Source organism: Triticum urartu, chromosome 6A, assembly GCF_056163025.1.
Source record: "Triticum urartu cultivar PI428250 chromosome 6A, HENAU_Tu73, whole genome shotgun sequence".
Classification (NCBI taxonomy): domain Eukaryota; kingdom Viridiplantae; phylum Streptophyta; class Magnoliopsida; order Poales; family Poaceae; genus Triticum; species Triticum urartu.
The window spans coordinates 285018779-285035289 of NC_141878.1; positions in this window are offsets into that span (position 1 = coordinate 285018779).

A 16511-nucleotide genomic window follows, 5' to 3' on the forward strand; every position below is an offset into this window, starting at 1 on the left:
CCAGAAAGATATTGGGTGGAACAGGGTCGCGCTTAGCCCCGATACGAGCAAGGACATCCGCCGCCTGATTACTTTCTTGAGCCACATGGTGGAACTCGAGCCCCTTGAACCGGGCTGACATTTTTATGACGGCATTACGGTAAGCTGCCATCTTTGGATCTTTCGTGTCGAAGTATCTATTTATTTGAGATATTGCAAGGTTTGAGTCCCAGCGCACTTCTAGGCGTTGTATGCCCATGGAGACAGCCATCCGGAGACCATGCAATAAGGCCTCGTATTCGGCTGCATTGTTGGAGTCTGTGTATAGTATTTGGAGTACGTACTAAATGACGTCTCAAGTTGGTGACGTTAAGACGACGTCTGCCCCTAACCCTGCCAGCATTTTGGAGCCATCGAAATACATAACCCAATTGGAATATGCGCCATACTCTTTAGGGAGTTCGGCCTCTGTCCATTCGGCAACAAAGTCAGCCAGTACTTGGGATTAATGGCTCCACATGGATTGTATGTAATATCAAATGGAAGGAGCTCAATGGCCAATTTGGCGATCTGACTCGTGGCATCACGGTTTTTTATAATGTCATTGAGTGGTACTTCGAAAGCCACCGTGATCGAACACTCCTGGAAGTAGTGACGGAGCTTTCGGGATGCCATGAAGACCACATATGCTATCTTTTGATAATGGGGGTACCGGGATTTGCATTGTGTAAGGATAGTGGATACATAGTATACTGGCTTCTGAAGCGGGAATTTATGTCTGTCCTATTCTCGTTCGACGACGAGCACGGCGGTTACCACCTGATGTGTTGCCGATATGTATAACGACAACGGTTCGCCGACGTTTGGCACGGCCAGGATTGGGTAGCTCACAAGAAGGGTTTTTATTTCCTCCAGTCCGGCTGTTGCTTCGTCTGTCCACTCGAAGTGATCGGTTCGCCGTAGAAGGCGATAGAGTGGTAGTGCCTTTTCTCCCAATCTGGAGATAAAGCGGCTTAGAGCTGCCACGCAACCCGCAAGCTTTTGGACTTTTTAAGGTCTGTTGGCGTAGCCAATTGTGACAGAGCTCGGATTTTGGCTAGATTTGCTTCAATTACTCTGTTGGAAACGATGATGCCCAGCAGTTTTCCGGCGGGGACGCCGAAAACGCACTTTTCAGGATTGAGCTTAATGTCATATGCGCGGAGGTTATAGAAGGTGAGGCGTAAATCGTCTATTAATGTTTTGACGCGCCTAGTTTTTATGACGGCGTCGTCCACATAAGCTTCAACTGTCTTGCCGATCTGTTTCTCCAGGCATGTTTGAATCATGCGCTGGTATGTGGCGACGGCGTTCTTGAGCCCGAAGGGCATGGTGTTGAAGCAGAATGGCCCATATGAGGTAATGAATGGTGTTGCAGCTTGATTGGACTCCTTCATTTTGATTTGATGGTATCCGAAATATGCATCAAGAAAACATAGTGAGTCATGTCCTATGGTAGCATCAATTATCTAATCAATGCGGGGGAGGGGGAGGGGATCCTTAGGGCAAGCCTTATTGAAGTCTTTGAAATCGACGCACAACCGCCTGGATTTGTCCTTCTTTCGTACGATCACCAGGTTTGCCAGCCAGTCCGGATGTTTTATTTCTCTAATGAATCCGGCCTCAATTATCTTGGCTAGCTCCTCCCCCATAGCTTGACGTTTGGGTTCGGAAAAGCGCCGCAGTGTTTGCTTGACCGGTTTATGTCCCTTTAATATATTGAGGCTGTGTTCGGCCAACTCGCGTGGGATTCCTGACATAACAGAAAGGTGCCAGGTGAATATATCCCAATTCTCGCGCAGGAACTCTTGTAGCGCGGCGTCAACCATGGGGTCCAATTGTGCTCCGATGGATGCTGTCTTCTTGGGGTCCGTTGGATGGACTTGGAATTTGACTATTTCTTCTGCTGGTTTGAAGGAGGTGGATTTGGGTCGTTTGTCTAGGACCACATCATCCCTGTCCACCGTAGAGCGCAGTGCGGCTAATTCTTCGGCCGCGAGGGCTTCAAATAATGCCTCGAGGGCCAAGGATGCAGTTTTGTTCTCGGCATGGAGTGCTATGTCCGGATCACTAGCTAGAGTGATTATACCATTGGGCCCAGGCATCTTAAGCTTCATGTATCCGTAATGGGGTACCGCTTGGAAGCGCGTAAATGCATCTCTCCCTAAGAGGGCATGATACTCGCTATTGAAAGGGGCCACGTGGAAGGTTATTTCTTCGGACCGATAATTCTCCGCGTGCCAAATACCACATCGAGTGTTATTTTTCCCACACACCCTGCCTCCCGACGAGGGATAATTCCTCGGAAGGTCGTGCTTCTTTGCTCAATGCGGCTCCTGTCTATTTCCATTTTGTGGAGTGTATCTTCGTAGATGAGGTTTAGTCCGCTGCCACCGTCCATAAGGACCTTGGTAAGCCGAAAGCCGTCCATAATTGGACTGAGGACCAAGGCGGCTGGTGCTCGGACTTTCCTGTACTTTGGTTCACGCCGGCATTAAAAGTTATAGCTGTGTCGTTCCAAGTGTTTATTTCTGCTATTTGACAGACTTCAGTGAGTCCGCGTAGTGCTCTCTTGCGCCTATTGTTTGAGGCAAATGTCTCGAAGATCGTTAGTACTTTGGGGTCGTTGTCTTCTGGGAGGTGTTGTTCTGGGTTATTCTTGGTGAGGATATCCTCGCCGCTCTTGGCCACTTGCCGGAGTATCCAATATGCTCTAAGGCTATGTGTTGGTATGTTACCCGGTCTTGCGTGTATTTTGCATGGCCCATCGAGCCATCCTTCCAGAACGGTTCCACGCCCCATACTGGACTTGTATTTCTTTACTATTGAACTGGGCGGGTTGCAAGGGTGTGCCCTATTCGCCTGAATGAAGGGTCGAGTGGGGACCGATGATTCCCAACGAGGTGCTTGAGTTTTCCAGGTGCTTTCCATTGCACTGTACTTCTGTACGATGGTTGCCAAGTCGGCGAAGTGTAGGATGCAACGGCGGTTGATGGCATTGAGGATTCCTTCGTCCCTGCAATTGGTGCAGAACACTAAGATCGCTTCCTCGTCGCGGCAATCTTTAATCTTGTTTTTGACAAGAAGGAATCTGGCCCTAGAAGTGGTGGACTGTTTCCTGGGACTGCTGTTTTATGCTCATGATAGAGCTTGTATTCGGGTGGGTGGGTGGATTTAAATCTGAACCCTGCCCCAGTTTTGGACCCGGAGTCTGAAGGTCTTCCAAACTTAACAGACCGGGCTCCGGGATATCCACTAATTTCTTAGGCCCGTCCTCCAATTCTATGTTCGGAGGGCAGGATGCTTCACCTCGCGGGTAGGTGTCCAGCTCTTCGAGACTGGAGATCCAGACATAATCCGTCCTCAATATGGGGGAAGAGTTATCGACTCGCTCCTCGACTACTGCTATATGGTGGGTGACCGGCGGAGATTTGATTTATCTTTGATCGGGTTTAAGCCCAATCCGATTGTAGTCTGTAGCGACCCCCAGGGCGGCGATGCGATCTAGGAGCTCGTTTAAAGATGAAAGCTTCGTTGGATCCATATGTTTGGAGTGTTCGGAGTTGATATGAAGGGGGTTTTCGATGACCCGAGAGGTCATCATCGGCTTAGTGACCGAACGGGCGGTCATGGTAAAGCTGCCCAGCTGGAGGGTTTGGCCTAGAGCCAGCGTTCCTCCGGTAGTGATATTATCCTTGAGAACAAGGTGAGACATCAATCTTGTTGTCGATGGCAGAGTGGAACTCTCAATGAAAGCACCGATGTCGGTGTCAAAACCGGCAGATCTCGGGTAGGGGGTCCCGAACTGTGCATCTAAGGTCGATGGTAACAGGAGACAAGGGACACGGTGTTTACTCAGGTTCGGTCCCTCTCTATGGAGGTAATACCCTACGTCCTGTTTGATTGATATTGATGAATATGAGTATTACAAGAGTTGATCTAGCTCGAGATCGTAATGGCTAAACCCTAGAGGTCTGGCTTGTATGGCTATGATAATGAATCCCCTATCTGTACTAAGTCCTCCGGTTTATATAGACACCGGGAGGATCTAGGGTTACACAAGGTCGGTTAGAAAGAAAGGAATCTACATATCCGGTCATCAAGCTTGCCTTCCACGCCAAGGAGAGTCCCATCCGGACACGGTTGCAATCTTCGGTCTTCGTATCTTCACAGCCCATCAGTCCGGCCCATGGCTAACAGCCTGGACGCCCGAGGACCCCTTAGTCTAGGACTCACTCAACCGTTAAGAGGCCGAAAGTCACTATGGACAAGAATTAGGCCCAGGTGCAACTCGGGCCTTTAAATGGCCGAAAGTGAAACCGGGCTGAAAGAGGCCCATTAGTAGACAGGGCGGCTAACAGACCGAAACTAATATCAGGCTGTACTGTTAAATGGGCCATTATGAGGCAGAAGAGCAAATTAGGCCCCCAATGGGCCCAATGGCACAGTAGCTGTTAAAGGGCCATATCTGTTATGGGCCGTAATTTGGCCCAAGATATGGAAGTGGTTAACGGGCCGGATCAGATATGGACTGTAATTTGGCCCAAACTATTGTAGGCTGTTAACGGGTCAGATCTGATATGGGTGTAAACTGGCCCAGAATATTGCAGTCCTTTAACGGGCCGTATCTGATGTGGGCCATAATTTGGTCCAGAAAATGTTAGGATGTTAATGGGCTGGGCCATTAGATGTGACGAAATCTTGTGGGCCTGTTCCTGGGTCGGCTTATAAACCTATATGGGCTTCATTGACCACTCCTGTCCAGTGGATGGTTGACATCTGTCCCAAGGCTGAGCTGACATGTGGATCGTCCGGTGAATGAGAATTTTACACGTGGAAAATTGCCGTTGGTCCAGGTTGTTAACGGTTTATCGGATCCAAACTGGAACCCGATAGCTTAATGGTGACCCGTTACGTGGATGCCACATGTCGGTTACCCTTGATGAAAGCACTTCCATGACGTGCCATTTATCGTGATGAAAGTGGACACTTCCGTGGTGATAATTTTTGTATTATCATGGAACACTTCTATGACAACACAGGTATGACTATCTTGATTATATCATAAAATCGTGATGGATGTACATGCAGGACAGAAAAGGTGACCTACTATGACAAACATGTATCATCACGGAATTGTCTTTTTGTAGTCTGAGGGGCTGCACAACCTCAACCTCGGCAGGGCAGCGTTCGCCTCACGAGAGAACTGCTTGAAGAGGCGGTTAGACACGGGAGCCTGAGCTTCGCCGAGGATGCAGGCTATCGCGTGAAGCTCCTGGTAGCCCCCATCCCCTCGTCTTGCTGGTTGTTGTCGTTCCTCCTAGGTGGCGGTGGAAGTCCCGCGTTTTCCTGAGGGAGCACCTCACGAGGCTAATCGCGCCAGCTACCCTCGTGAGGCTGGTTGTGCCAGTCCTGGCGGGGGTTCCGGTTGTCCCATCGGCCTCCACCACGGCCGCCTCCACGGATGAAGCCTGGGTTCGTTGAGGTGGGGCAGCATCCCAAGCGCTCATCACAGCGTCTTGAGCTCCTAACAGACGCAAAACAGGCAGCCATCAATGACGAGCTCGTCGCAGTCGCGGCCCCGTTTCTACTCAAGCTCCACCGCCAGCATGGTGGGGCCCTTGCGCTTCACTTCCTTGGCTTTGGCCTTCTTGTCGTCAGGCTCCATGTCGAGGTTGTTGAGAAGAGAGAGGCAGCCCTTCTCTGCCTTGACGCACTTGTCAGCCAGGTTGAACAGCTCCAGTGCCGTGCTCAGGTCGTCGTTGATGGCGATATTTTCACTCATCCTGCTGTCCATGATGCCACTGGTGAACGTCAAGATGGCGGCTTTGTTCGAGGCCTTCGGGGTCTTGTGGCATCCCTGGGTGAAGCACTGAATGTACTTGCGGAGGGTCTCGCCAGGGCCCTGCTTCACACACCGCAGGTCATTGATGGTGAGGGTGTGGTTGCGAGTGCCCTGGAAGTTGGCGATAAACTACTCGTGCAGATCATCCCACGACGAGATTGACTCCCCAGGAAGGTTCATTAGCCAAGAGCACGCCGCATCCTAAGGCCATGGGAAACCAGTCCACCATGACATTTTCATCACCGTTTGCCGCCTCGATACTCAATGCGTAGAGCTGGAGGAACTCCGTGGGGGTCGGGGATGTCGTTGTAGCGTAGGGGCAGCTCCGGCTTGAATTTGACCGGCCAAGCCACTTGACGCAGCTCGCGAGTGAAAGCCTGGCAGTTGGCAGTGCTCGCGGATACGTCCCATGTGGGGGCGGCACGGTCTTGGCGCCCTGGTGCTGCGACCTCCTGGACAGCTCGGTCCTGACACTGGACATGCTGCTCGGGGGGTGCACACGCGCCAAGCGGCGCACGATGCATAATCTGGCAGCTGGCCTCTCGGGCCGGCGCAAGCGCTTCACGCGGTGGGTCACGTGGCCGCGCGTCGTGTCCGGGCTCGATGTTGTCACCGTGCAGTGGAGGAGGCGAAGGTATGCCATGCGCCACATCACCAGTGCGACATGGTTGAGGACGGAGCAAGTGGGTGGGCACAGGGGCCCCGCCCACGATGTTGACGAGCTCAGTGATGCGGCCAAGCCAGGCGTAGTAGCCTTTGTTGGCAGGGCGGTAGCGTAGCAGCTCACGTGCCTTGAGCAGCGTAGCCCACACATTCACCGGCCCCCGCCAAGCATGGCAGGACGAGGCCGTAGCTGGGGTGAGCGAAGGCATAGCGGTGTGTGCCGTCATGCTGCATAGAGGGGGGAGGGAGGAGTCCTGCTGCTGTTGAGTGGCAGGGTCGGTGGCGGCGTTAGCCGCGGCCGAGGTAGCGTGGCGGTGGTCTCCACGGCCTGGAGACTCCGTCTAGGCGACGCGTGTTGCCGGGCACTCGAACATGAACACGACGAGTATTGTCCATGGAGATGGTGGAGCAAGAACTAGAGCGGAATGGAAGAGCTTCGGCACACCCCTACCTGGTGCACCAAATGTCGAAATCGGGGCTCCATGGGCCCTAGAAAGGTTCGAACTCTGGTATGTGCTCACGGAAGTTCACTAAGCTCCTCCTCACTGCCCTGCCTCACAGTGATACTCCAGGATGCTCGAGGTAGAGGAAAGAAGAACACAAACACGATAGTTTACCCAGGTTCGGACCACCTTGCGGTGTAAGACCCTACTCCTGCTTTGTGTTGATTGCCTCGCAAAGGAGGATGAGTATGTGAGTACAAGGAAGACGAACTGCCTTGGAAGGCTCGAATGGCTCCAGGGGTCCCTGGACTTTGTCTGAAAAATGTCCCTTGCTATGATGCATCTAGCCTATACTTATACTGGCCACGGTCCTCTTCCCCCAAAAACTCTAGGCGGGAAGGGTTTCCACAACAGCCAAATTCGAAGGGGAACTGGAGTATAGCTTATCCTAACTAAAGGTGGTCTCCACCTGCTAAAGCTTCCTACCATGATGCGCTGGTGGGCTCGGCGATGACCTCCGTCCTGGCGAGACCTCCTTCTTGGCGAGCCCGCTGTCCTGGTATTCTTACACCAAAGTGGCAACCTATGGGGATTGCTTCGGGAACCGGTGAATTGTCCATGCCCCCTTAGCACGAAAGAGGAAACCTTCTTATCTGCGCCTGCTGGCGGCCTTCTGGCTACGCTCGTCGTCCCACATGCCACCCACTTGGAGATGTAGGGCTATGTGACTCTTCAATCTAATCCTTGACCCGCACGCCTCCGTGGGGGGCCTCGGGAGGCCGCTTCAGGAAGCCGCCTCGAGAGTCCCTTGAAGACACTTGATGACGGGCCCATCGCAAGGTAGAGTCCTCGTGACGGCCTAACTCGTGAAGTCCGAAGATGGGCTAGCTTGGGCCTCTTAGCAGCGCCACACACTAGCCACAGGCAGATGTGCCTAGGTACCCCCAGTCCCACGGGCCCGACATAGGTATTCATGTGCAAGACATACATCAAGTGTTCTAAAATCCAACAAGTATTCAATCCGGCAATAGTGAAACCTCAAAGGTAAAAACTCAATTCATCACAACAAGATAGAGAGGGGAGAACTCCATATGATCCAACTATATTAACAAAGCTCACGGTACATCAAGATCGTGCTGAATCAATAACATGAGAGAGAGAGACAGTGATGCGGAGCATCCCAAGGTCATCCCCATGGACCTACCATCGTCTCATCAAGTGCCTAGTGGACCCATGACTCGATCACGTGCAAGAGCTCTTGAAACCGAGGTGAAATCTCTCCTCTCACAATTCCACCTTGATGCACATGAAGCATGGCTACTACCTCATATGGACACTTTGTGCATACTCAGGTACGATGGTGAAGCTAAGGAGCAAGGACAAGAAGAAGAGGAAGATGGATGAGAAGACGGAGAAGAAGGAGGGCTGAAGGAAAAGTCCCAGCCACCGGACGGCCGGCCAGGACCAGACGTTCGGCGCCTGAAGCCTCAGCCGAACCCCAGCGAGCGGATGTCCGGTCCAGACCGGACGACCGGTGGCCCTGCACCAGAAGCAAACGAGCAGACGTCCGGTCCAGACCGGACGACCGGTGCACCTGCATCCGAGCCGACATCAGCGGAAGTTCGATATTTCCAGACGTCCGGCACCCCCATCATAGAGCAGAACCAGCGGACGTCCGGAGGACACCAGACGACCGGCTCCTCCTGAGACACCGGACGACCGACCACCAGCGGACGTCCGGTACCTGGCTGCGTCCAGATTCGGGCCCGAGGCCCATGTACCCCTAGTTTCGCCCCCATTTGCACTTAGACTATAAATAGACCTCTCCCACCACCTTTCTAGGGTCAGCAAATGTTTAGCTCATATTTGTGGGAGAGCTTTGCTCATCCACTTGGTTACCTTCTCCTTGGAGATTCTAGCCTCCACCGGAGAAGATCCCCCAAGCGGATACAAGACCTCCTTTTGGAGAAGAACATCAAGACCTCCTCACGGAGAAGACCGGTTACCGTGTATCGTCCTTAGTTGTCCGTGGATTCGTGTATCTCTACCTATGTACTCCAGGATCTAGCCCATGTGTGACTTATTCATGTCAGTTTAGTGTTTCCTCTCGTGTTTCTTGTTGTGTTTTCTCTCTGTTTTCCCCTTGTGTTCTTCGCGTTCTTGGACGGGATCCGCTCCTTTCGTGAAAGATTGGCCTATAGGGTTCCTACCCTACATCATCTTGGTATCGAGCAAGGTTGATCACGATTTCAGAGCCCCCTCTTTGTTTTCTAGCTTGATTTTGTTGCTTTTCGTCCTAATCCGAAAATCCCCACAAAAATAGCCCCAAAAAAATTTCTTGTGTTTTGTGAGTTTTGATGATGTTTTGTTTGATTTGATCCGTGAATTTGTTGTGTTGCAAGTGGATCTAGCCATCCCCCACCATCTCCACCTCGAAATCCATCCAAAATCCACGAAATCCTACCAATTTTAACCCCGACCCACTGGACAACCGCAACTTACCGGACGTCCGGAGCCGCAGGAACCACCGGACGTCCGACCTTACCGGACGACCGGAACCTCTAAACCGAGCTGAAATTAGCGGATTTCCGACCCTACCGGGCGTCCAGCGACCGGACATCCGTCCATTTTTGGACGACCGCTACTCTAAAAACTGATTTCACTCAAATTTTGTTTAGGCTTCCACCACATCATCCGCTACACCACCACCGACTTTCGCAAACCTTTCCAATACCCTAACCCACACCACCACTTACCCGCTACCTACTCCGACGCTTTTTGTCGCACTTGGTTTTGAGAATTTGAGTTGCGGTACCGTATCCTTTTGTGTTTCGCCTATCTAGGTACGGTTCGACATCGACATCACAACCGCTCATTTTTGCCACGGACGCATCATCAACAACGACCACCTCGACTACGACTTGGTATTCGTGCCACCATTTTGAAACCAAGACCGGTAACCTCATCTTGGTATTGGACTTATCAATCTTGCCATTACAGTGATAGCCATCATAGCCTTACTCCTTTGCGGTGCTTACCCATCGAGACTAGCCATTGAGTATTGCCGGCAACGAGACTTGTGCACATTAGTGATCATACTTCCCATAGGATACATACATACATCATTGTTGCCTATATTGGTATCATCTCTTGTGTCACAAAGTTGTCACCGCATACTCACTTGCTATCTTGGTTCGTCACGCATTGCATGAGAAAAGAGCTCAAACATCAAAGAGCCAAACAAGCTTTTAAGCAAAGAGGAAAGATAAGCAAAGAGCTTTCAAGCAAGAACCATAGCATCATACAACATTAAGATTATCATACTCGATCATCTTGGATCATATCATAGCAACACCTTGCATAAAACATATTTGGGATAGAAGTCGTTGCATTTTTGCTAAGTAGGTTGTGCACAAGTTCTTGTATCCGCCTATCGTGCAATCGTGCTAGCGTCTCTCTAGTGTTGTGCAACAAGAGCATTTTTGTGGCTTCCACATTTTGGCTCACACTTGGTTGCACAACCCCACTTATCTTCTTGCGCGTGTGTTTCCGTGTACCGTATATGCTTGGTCTACTTGTTACATTGCATCTTGCGAATCTTCTCCAACATTATTGAATCTTGCTTACATTCACATTAAAAATTGTGCCACCATCCTAACCAAGCTCAACCATAAGATTTTACTTGTGTAGGTGTGAGAAACCGAAGAGAATTCGTACCAATTGGGCTATTTCCTTGTCCTACATTTGAGTGATCATCGATTCACTTTCAACTTCGGTCAAGGTACATTTGGTATTCATTCTTCTCTTTCTACCACTCACATTTGTCTTGGAATGATGGATAGGCCAAGTACTTCTACCAACCCACTCTTCATGGAGCAAGACGACGCCATGAACTCCTTCGTCACCAAAAGTCACCTCTTTGGTGCACAACGTGCTTTGCATCAAGAGCAACAAGCTATGAGTGAACGCATCGACAACCTTGCCGCCGACTTGCGACTTTCCGAGCAACGTACAAGGGACTACTTCGACCAAAAGCTCGATGATCACAAGCAAGAGAATGACGCAAGGATGGACGAGATTCATGCTTTGTTGCTCAACCGCTCTTCTTCCACTTCAAGAAGGAGCCGTTCAAGTCGCCATTCTAACTTTACCCTCTCCGGCTCAAGTACACCGACATCGAACACTCTTTGCCGAGCCGCGTGCACCGACCGTCAAGCAAACCTCAATCCACTTCGAGACACCGACTGTCACGAGCGCCGACAATGTCTAACTCAAGAGGCCTTTGCGCTAGCTTGTGAACGGCAACAACAACGCCAACATGAAGAGGAAGAACGTGCGCGTCTCCACCAACATGCACAAGATGCTGAGACACAACGTCAAGAACAACAACTCCGTGACACTCAAGCTCTTGCGGCGCAACAAGCTCTACGCGACTCGAGTCGAGCCATTGCCGACAGAGGCCGACAAGCCCATGAACAAGAGGAAGCACTTCGTGAAGAAATTCAAGAACAACGATTTCAAGCTCGCATGCATCGTCTAGTTCCTCCTCGAGCTCGACGCGCTCCTCCACAAGCTAGCCAAGACCATCAAGTTCATCAAGAGCATGATGACAATGGGAATCCTCCGCGACAAGAGCAACACGAGGTTGACAACCCTCCACGTCAAGAGCACCACGAGTTGAACAATCATCTACAACATGGGCGTCATCATCCCCGACCCCAACACAATGAAGAGCAACGCTACGGCAAGCTCAAGTTCACCATGCCCAAGTTCAACGGAAGCAACAATCCCGAAGAATACCTTTCATGGGCATTGAAAGTTGACAAGATCTTCCGTTTGCACAATTATGAAGAAGAGAATAAGATCGTGATGGCATCCCTTGAGTTCCAAGACTATGTCCTCATTTGGTGGGAACAAATCATAGAGCGCCGTGAGGCAAGAGGTGAACCACCCATCACTACTTGGGCACAAATAAAGGATGTCATGAGAGCACGCTTCATGCCTAACTACTAGAACCGCGACCTCTTCAAGAAACTCCAACAACTCAAGCAAGGAACCAAGAGCGTTGAAGAATACTACAAGGAGATGGAGATTGCTATGATAAGAGCCAATGTAACGGAAGATGATGAGCAAACAATGGCACGTTTCTTGAATGGACTCAATCATCCTATCAAGAAGATCGCCGACTTCCAACCATACTCAAATCTCATCGAGCTCGTGCACCAAGCTACCAAAGCGGAACGCCAAGTGCAAGATGGTTTCAAGTATGCCAAGTTCTCATCCAAGACCTATGGCTTCTCCAATAACCAAGCTTCAACGACTCCAACACCGACTATAAGACCCTCTACTTCCAACATCGACAAGTCGACTTACAAGAAAGCTTCGCCAACTACAAGCAATCCTAACACGAGCAACTTCAAACCGAGAGCTTCATCATCATCCACCCCTACCGATGAGACCGTCAAGTCAAGTTCCTTCAAGCGTTTCACTTGCGGCGGCCGAGGCCACAAGTCCTATGAGTGCACCAACAAGCGGACCATGGTCTTCAATGACGATGACACTTATGATTCCATGAGCGAAGGAGAGATGGAATCCCTTGAGCAAGTCGCCATGCACCGCCAACTGAACAATGACGAAGAACAAGTCTTTTGTGATGAAGACTTAAGTCCCGCACTTGTTGTCTCCAAAGTCTTGACTCTCCAACATCACGAAGAATAAGACCAACGATGCCACATATTCCACACCAAGGCCGGCATCAATGGATGATCCGTCAAGGTCATCATCGATGGAGGGAGTTGTCACAATCTCGCAAGTGAAGAACTTTGCTCCAAGCTCCAATTGCGTAAGACGAAGCACCCACATCCATACAAAGTGCAATGGCTTAGTGACTCCGGCATTATTCAAGTCGAGCACCGAGTACAAGTCTCCTTCAAAATCGGCGCCTACGAAGACATCTTGGAGTGCGACGTCATCCCAATGACCGTTTGTCATCTTCTCCTTGGACGGCCATGGCCATTTGATAGAGGAGTCGTCCACAATGGGCCTACAAACCACTATAGCTTCAAGATGAAAGGAAAGGAGTTTGTGTTACGCCCTATGTCTCCAAGCCAAGTGATCGCCGATAAGCAAGCCACCCATCGTGGAGAGAATGGTGAGAGAGTGAGCCACCAAAAAGAGAGTGAGCGCCACAAGCCCAAATTGAGTGCCTCCACGATGAGCGAAAACAAGAACCTAGTTCTATTTGCCACCAAACGTCAGATGAGAGAAGTGTGTGAGAACCCATCTAGTGTCCTACACTACGTCCTCGTGTGCAAGGACAATGCACCACAAACTAACACTTCTCACACTCTTCCTCTAGTGTTGTCTTCTCTTTTGCAAGAATTTCAAGATGGTTTCCCCGATGAGCTACCTCCGGGACTACCTCCACTCCGAGGCATTGAGCACCGCATCGACCTCATCCCTGGAGCACCGCTTCCGAACAAAGCTCCCTACCGCGTCAACTCCGAAGAAACCAAAGAAATTCAAAGGCAAGTAAAGCATCTCATAGACCATGGTCATGTGTGTGAAAGTTTGAGCCCTTGTGCCGTACCGGTCATTCTTGTGCCAAAACGTGACGGTAGCTTTCGCATGTGCTCCGATTGTAGACCTATCAATGCTATCACCGTTCGCTATAGGTACCCCATTCCATGCCTAGATGATATGCTTGATGAACTTAGCAGTGCCACTATATTTTCCAAAATTGATCTAAAGAGTGGTTACTATCAAATCCGCATACAAGAGGGCGGTGAATGGAAAACCGCCTTCAAAACCAAGTTTGGTTTGTATGAGTGGTTAGTCATGCCTATGGGTCTCTCGGAAGCACCGGGCACTTTTATGCGCCTTATGAATCATGTCTTTCGCCCTTACATTGGTATATTTGTTGTGGTTTACTTCGATGACATTCTTGTGTTTAGCAAATCTATCAAAGAGCATGTCACCCATGTCCGCACCGTTTTGCAAACTCTTAGGAAAGAGCGTCTCTATGCTAATATGGAGAAATGCCTTTTTGGTGTTGATAAGCTCGTTTTCTTGGGTTTTGTTGTCTCTTCTAAGGGTGTTCATGTAGACGAGTCCAAGATCAATGCTATTAAGACTCTGCCGCAACCAACCAACTTGCATCAAGTGCGTAGTTTCCTTGGTCTTGCGGGTTTCTATCATCGCTTTGTGAAGGATTTTAGCACCATTTCTTCGCCTTTGCATGCTTTGAGCAAGAAGAATGCGCCGTTTGTTTGGGGACCATCCCAAGATACCGCATTCAATGAGCTTAAGAATTTGCTTACTCATGCTCCCGTGCTTGCTTTACCCAACTTCGACAAGCCTTTTGAGATTCATTGCGATGCTAGCGGTAATGGCATAGGAGGTGTGTTAACACAAGAGAAGCGCCCCATAGCTTACTTTAGTGAGAAACTTTCCGGAGCGCAACTCAACTATCCCATCTATGACAGAGCTAGATGCTTTAGTCCACGTTTTACATCATGTCTTTCATACCGATCATGAGACTCTCAAGTATCTTAAGGGTCACACTAAGTTGAACAAGCGTCATGCTAAATGGAGTGAATTCATTGAGTCTTTTCCCTATGTCATCAAGTACATCAAGGGTAAAGAAAACATCGTAGCGGATGCTCTTTCCCGTGTATGCATGCTAGTCATGCAACTTGAGTTAGATGTCATTGGCTTCGAGCATATCAAAGAATTGTATGAGCATGATGAAACTTTTGCCACTCCTTATGCCAAGTGTTTATCGAATACATCTTGGGAACGCTATTACATCAAAGACAGCTATCTTATGAGAGCTAACAAACTTTGCATCCCCAAGTCGTCCCTTCGTTTGTTGCTTTTGCAGGAATCGCATGGAGGAGGCTTAATGGGACATTTCAGACGCGACAAGATGTTCACCACGCTCTCGAAGAGCTACTTTTGGCCAAAGATGTTTCGGGACGTCAATCGCTTCACCAACCGATGTTCGACATGCCGCAAAGCTAAGTCCAAAGCTCAATCTCATGGCCTCTATATGCCTCTACCGATTCCATAACAACCATGGGAAGACATTAGCATGGACTTCATACTTGGTTTGCCTATGACTCGCAATGGAAAGATTCTATATTTGTCGTTGTGGACCGTTTCTCAAAAATGGCACATTTTATTCCTTGTAACAAGATAGACGATGCTTCACATGTGGCTAATCTCTTTTGTAGGGAAATATTGCGTCTACATGGTGTGCCAAAGACTATCGTCTCGGACCGAGACGTCAAGTTCTTGAGTTACTTTTGGAAGACCTTATGCGCCAAGCTCGGAATCAAGCTTCTATCCTCCACGGCCTATCATCCACAAACCGATGGCCAAACGAAGGTGACAAACCGCATGCTCTCCATCCTTCTTCGCATGCTAATTAAGAAGAACATCAAGGAGTGGGAGGAGTGCCTACCCATCGCCGAGTACACCTACAACTGCGCAAGACATTCGACTACCGGCATGTCCCCCTTCGAGGTTGTCTACGGTTTCAACCCGTTGTCCCCATTGGACATCCTACCTCTACCACTCCACGAGCGCACAAACATGGAAGCGAGTGACCGAGCCAACCACCTCAAGAAGATGCATGAAGATACAAGGCACACCATTGAACTCCAAGTACAACGACTCGCGACCAAGCTCAACGTCAACAAGAATCACATGATATTCAACATCGAAGATCTTGTATGGCTACACCTTCGCAAGGAACTTTTCCCCAACGAACGCAAGTCCAAGCTACGACCACGAGCCGATGGACCATTCAAGGTGCTTGCACGCTACAACAACAACGCATACAAGATCGACATCCCACGTGACAAGTACTCCGTGAGCGACATCTTCAACGTCAAAGATCTCTCCCCATACCATGGTGATGAGGATTTCGATCCGAGGTCGGATCCTCCCCAAGGGAGGGGAGATGATGCGGAGCATCCCAAGGTCATCCCCATGGACCTACCATCGTCTCATCAAGTGCCTAGTGGACCCATTACTCGATCACGTGCAAGAGCTCTTGAAACCGAGGTGACATCTCTCCTCTCACAATTCGACCTCGATGCACATGAAGCATGGCTACTACCTCATATGGACACTTTGTGCATACTCAGGTACCATGTAGAAGCTAAGGAGCAAGGACAAGAAGAAGAGGAATATGGACGAGAAGACGGAGAAGAAGGAGGGCTGAAGGAAAAGTCCCAGCCACCGGACGACCGGCCGGGACCGGACGTCCGGCGCCTGAAGCCTCAGCCGAACCCCAGCGAGAAGACGTCCGGTCCAGACCGGACGACCGGTGCCCCTGCACGCGAAGCAAACGAGCGGACGTCCGGTCCAGACCGGACGACCGGCGCACCTGCATCCGAGCCGACATTAGCGGAAGTACGACGTTTCCGGACGTCCGGCACCCCCATCACAGAGCAGAACCAGCGGACGTCCGGAGGACACCAGACGAACGGCCGCTCCTGAGACACCGGACCACCGGCCACCAGTGGACATCCGGT